Raw genomic sequence first — 6,000 nt, forward strand, 5'->3', positions numbered from 1 at the left:
GGTTGTGTTAGCCAAGTGTTTTTGGGGTTCTTGATTTTGTGCCATGCTTTTTTCTCTGATGAATATAACAAAGGAACCAAAGGTTTGGGTATTCTTGTTTTTCTCTCTGATGAAGAAGATGAAGTTTGGTTTTGTGCTTAGACTCTTGGATTACGTGGAAACGATGGGTCGACTACCACTGAGTCATTGTTAACTCACCTGCTTAGTTGGCAGTTGAAAAAGACAGTGTAACCATCAAAAATAGGTTAAGGTACAAAATTAACCGGAAAAACACAAGTTCGTTCCCTTTAAACGCAAAAAAAAAAAAAAAAAAAATCACGAGGGACCATTTAAACCGATATATGAAACATTGTTGGGTTACAGTGACATTAACCCAAAGAAAAATTGTAACATCCGATTTTAAGGTAATTTTCATTATTGTTCCCTTATGTCAAAAACCCTTGCATTTTAGTCCATACGTTGGGCGTAAGTGAGGTAAGCACAGTGTACCTGACCAAGCCTTGGAAACACAGGACTCATGCTAGTACGTTGGGCGTACATGTGGTATGTAGGGCATACTAGCTCAGACCCTAAACCCTAAATTTAGGGGTTTGCTCCTTATTTAATCAACATTATACCTCCCTCGGAGCTTTTAGAGACAGTCTTTACTCCTTCAAAACCCTAATCTCGAGTCTCATCCTTGTGTGTGAAGATTTTGAAGCTTTTAGAGCTATTGGTGCTCTTTTGTTGAAGAAGAAGGCTATTGAAGAATATGGCGTTGCTTGCAAACTTATGGATCTAGAAACTACCTCACTTTGTGTCTCTTTAGATGGGTTTGTATGAGATTTTTGTTCCTCAGCTTGGATCTTTGTGAGTATGGTGCACTTCAGAGAATATTAGCTGTCCTTTCACGTGTTTAAGGTCATCTACAGTCATAAAAATGCTTGCTTGATGGTCCCTTTCTTTCCATGAAAGTGTTTGGTGTTTTGAGTATGGTTTAAGTTAAGGTTTTGAAGTTTAAGCTTATTTCAGCCATGTAAAGGCATAAAGTTATGTACTTTATGGGTTAAGACATTCTTTTGATGTCACATCTGAGATTGGGTTGCATGTCATAATAATTAAGACGTTAAGAAGTTAATTTTGTGATTAGACAACGTACTGTTGGATTAGGTGTCTAATTCCATAACTATAATTGGTATGTATTTGATCTGATAGTAGCATGGTCCTTTTGGGTTGCCTTCACCAAAGCAATTAGACAAGATGAGTTTTGGAGAAAGAGGTTAATTAATGGTTTATTAATATATTATAAGAATAATATATTAATTAGTAATCATATTATTTAATTTGTATTAATCATAAATTAATTTGGAATTAATTTAGTGGTTAAAGGAACTGATTAAAAGAACGGGGATTGATTATGTAAATCAGTGATAGTTGCAGTTTTGGGCTGATGGACCTTATTGGAAGGAGTGGACGAAACACTATGGCAAGCCCTATAGAGTTTTCGTGCAAGGCCTCACATGTGGTGGTTCATGGAATGCTTAGGGATTAAGCAAGGAAATTAAGGTTTCCATCTAAAAACCCTAGCAACCTCAACTATAAAAGGAACTCCATGCCTCTTGAAATCGACACTTGATTCCCTGGAGAAGCTCCAACCGATTGTTTGTCTCCTCCTACTCCTTCTTTGCTTGTGGTGTTTGTGACTCCATTAGAGGTGCAATGCTTGGGGCACCAGGCTTTCAAAGATCAAGGAATTGAAGAAGGATTACTTGTTACTTCTAACTAACATGAAACGTATGATCCTAACCCTAGTTTAATTGTCGAATTCGAAAATTGTATGCTAGAATTAGGATTATTGCTTTGGAAATTTTATTGCATGTATAACATGAGATAAACCTAGATCCAAAGCAATTAGGGTTGCATGTGCACATAGGAATGTTGTAATGCTCAAAAACCATCAGTGATATCAAAGCCTAGACTGTTTTTCTTTTATATTTGATGCTATTGTGATTTGCCAAAGCTGGAACAAAAATCATTTTTACATTTTGTCTGACCAACTCGACGAGTTCATGATGAACTTGACAAGTTGCATGAACTCGACATGTCCAAGCACAGACTCGATGAGTTGACTCGTCTGGTAGCTGATTTTTTGATTTCTTTATCTTGTTTGGTTTGGGATAATTACTATTTCATTTTTATCACCATAATCTGAATTTTTGAATGGTAATCTGATTTCCTTACCAAATAAGATAGATTAGGTCAAATTTTAAGATAATGACAAAATTATGTAATTAATATAATTATTTAAAATTTGATCTAGAAGTTTTTGAAAATATTCAAAATTGACCTTTAAGTTTTGGAATTTAAAATTTAATTAAAAGTTTAATTTTAAAATATTAAATTCTAAAACCCTAGTATTTTAAAAGTCTAAAATACACCCTTATACTATTATAATATTAAAATTTTAATATATATATATATATATATATATATATATATATAAAAGATGAGTCAGTCTTATCGTTAGTAGGCCTAATAGGGGGGTATAAGGAAACTGCCTATAAAAGGGCGGTTGAATGGGTGTCCACTCTTACCCACCACTTCCTTGATTGGTGGATGGTCGTTAGCCGAACAGGTAGGATATGACATTAATTCTCTCATTAGTAAGTATGATGATAATTATAATGTAACTAAATGTTTTTATCAATTCCCAATCTTAGTTACTTTAGGAAAATGTGAAAATGATGCTAGTCCATAAAATTGCAGTTTGCACCTTGCCAAGTCGTTAGTGGAGCGTGTGTGGTTAACTAGCACACTAACTTGGACTGATACGGGTGGCAAATGGTAGCTCGTAAATTATCGTAGATCAATGGAGTGTGTGTGGCTAATTGGAACATTGATTAGGTGGTAAATGACATCGAGAGTACCAAGCTAATTTGCATGATTATTCACACCTTGTTTGTGATCCTCGGTATCCCAATCACAAACTTGAAGGGCATAATCAAGATTAAACATGCCATTGAAATGTTACATGAATCTCAAAATATCTAGGAATTTCATTTAATAAAACCTAATTTATTTAAATTTTGTTTTTGTGGTGGAATTAGTAAATCGTCTTTTACATACCTTCAAATAATTTGCAATTAGATTACAACATCCCTCTTCTGAATTGTGAATTATTGTGTTGAGTCCTAGCCTTAATATTTCATTTGGGTGTTATATTAAAGATTTCCTATCTAAGCAAAACTTGTTCTTCCTTTTCAGATGCCTGGCTCAAACAACGCTTCTGGCTGAAACTCCTCCAACCCAAACAATGCTTCTGGGAGGGTCGCATTTGATGGATCCAACTTCAATGATTGGATTCGTAACATATGAAGTTCCCTACGTTACGAGGATAAAGAAGACATCCTCGGCAAGGAACTAGTTGAGTTGGATGAACTGCTACTCACAAAGAAATGGCTGAGTATAGGGCTAAATGCAAGGAAGCGACAAAGGTGTCGTGCATTATGGTAGCCAGTGTTACTCCTGAGCTCCAAAGGTTCTACGAGGACTATTGGCCTTACTAGATGTGCCAAGGCTTGATGGAAAAATACCATCAAAGAGCACATCAAGAGAGGTATGAAATAGTCACCTCGCTCATAACAACCAAGATGAAGGATGGAGAGTCCATCATGACCCACTTACAAAGGATGCAAATGTATGTGGATCGTTTGCTCAAGTTGAATGTCAACTTTGAAGAGGAGCTGGCTATAGATATAGTCTTGCACTCCTTGCCTCCTTGCTATGATCAGTTCAAGATGACTTATCACTTGAGCAAGGAGGAAGTCTCATTTAGCAAGCATCAAGGTTTGTTGAGAACTGTTGAAAATGGAATGAAAGGCAAAGCTGTCAAATCCACTACTCCTGCTACTACCCCGGTCCTAGCTATTGGACATGGGAAGGGAAAGAATAGGAAAGATCCCGCTAAGAACCATAAGGGAAAGTCCCATGACGGATCTTCTTCGAGTGGATCCAAAGTGAAAACCGGTTCTGCCACTCCCTCCTCCGATCCAAAAGAAGTAACGTGCTTCCTTTGCCATGACAAGGGGCATTGGAAACGAAGCTGCTCGAGTACTTGAAGGATATCAAGGATGGGAAGATAATGCCCACCTTCATAGGTATTTATACTATTTTGTCTAAAAACTCATCACATGCTAGTTCTTCGGTCCTCGATACAGGATGTGGTTTTCACATTTGTTCTGATTTACAGGGTCTAAGAAGAAGTAGGGATGTGGAGCATTGGAAGATGAAGCTGATAATGGGGAATAGGAAATCGTCGCCTGTCACCAAGCCCGGGATTTACTCTTTAATGCTTAGTAGTGGGTTGGGATTTGACTTGAATGATTGTTGTTACTCGTCAGAAATGACGAGGAATATTATTTCTTTTCATGGTTTGTACAGACAAGGTTTTAAGTTTTAATTTAATAATGAAGTTGGTTTTATTAATGCTTATTATAATGGTTTATTTTATTTTGAAGCATTGCCTTGTAATGGTGTATATGAAACTGTGATGGTTATAGATAACTTAGGAAATAATGTGTTGCATATTGATTCGTTTAATGGTTTAGAAAAGGCATGCTTGTAGCATTGTCGTCTTGGACATGTCAACAAGAAACACATAGCCCAACTCCAAAAGGATGGAGTGTTGGAGTCATTTGATCTTAGGTCTAATGACACGTACGAGTCTTGTTTACTAGGAAAGATGACTAAATCACGTTTCACTGGTTCCTATGAGAGAGGAGAGGGATTGTTGGATCTCATACACAAAGATGTGTGTAGTCCCTTCAGATCCACCAGAAGGGATACTAATCGCTTCTATGTGACTTTTACTGATGATTATAGTAGGTATGGATATACCTACTTAATCAAGCATAAGTTAAAAAACATTGAAAAGTTCAAGGACTTTAAACAAGAAATGGAGAATCAATTATGCAGGCAGATAAAGATGCTCAGATCTGATAGAGGTGGTGAGTATCTTAGTATCGAGTTCCACGACTATCTTAAGGAATGTGGAATAGTTTCATAATTGACGCCACCTAGGACACCACAACTTAATGGTGTGGCTGAGAGGGGTAATCGAACCTTGCTGGACATGGTTCATTTCATGTTGAGTCGAGCTTCATTACCTATCTCATTTTAGGGGTATGCCTTAGAGACTGCCAACCATATCCTTAATCTAGTCCAAACCAAGAAGGTTGCCAAAACACCTTACGAGATGTGGACATGGAAAGTTCCCTCGTTCGCACATATCAAGGTTTGAGGTTGTGAAGCTTTCTTAAGACGAGAGACTCACGACAAGCTTGAACCTTGAAGTGAGTGATTTATTTTCATCGGCTACCCATAGAAATCCTTTGGATATCTTTTCTACAGGCCTAGCAATAACGTGGTCTTCATAGCACGGAGATGGGTTCTTCATGAGAGAGAACTCATATGCCAAGAGGATAGTGAGAGGCAAATTAATCTTGAAGATCTTAAAGAATCAAGCGGTGAAGGATCCTCAAACACAGGAACTCAACCTGAGGAGGAGACTACTATTTAACCTGTTGACGAGTCATTACCTCTTAGACGTTCCACACAAGTTAGAATGACACCTGAGTTTTATGGTTTCCATATAACTACAAATGGTGATATGTTTATCAGTGATAGTATACTGGTCAATTTGGATGAGCCTTCTAACTACATGGAAGCCATGGCTCAATCATGTACGCTATGACATGTACTCTCCTTGAAGCGGCTTTTGCATTAAGCATGGTAAGTCGATATCAAGGGAATCCTAGTAGAGCTCACTGGATAGCAGTAAACAACATTCTTAAGTATCTGCGAAGGACGAAGGACTGGGTCCTTGTACTTGGTAGAGGTGAAGACTTGAGAGTGACAGGGTATAGTGATGCCAACTTTCAAACCAACGGAGATAATTTCCGCTCTCAATCGGGCTGGGTGTTTACCCTAAATGGAGTAGCAGTAACTTGGAAAGGTTCCAAC

The sequence above is a fragment of the Lactuca serriola genome, chromosome 7 (assembly GCF_051521515.1).
Source record: "Lactuca serriola cultivar US96UC23 chromosome 7, Lser_US96UC23_V15, whole genome shotgun sequence".
NCBI classification, from domain to species: Eukaryota; Viridiplantae; Streptophyta; class Magnoliopsida; order Asterales; family Asteraceae; genus Lactuca; species Lactuca serriola.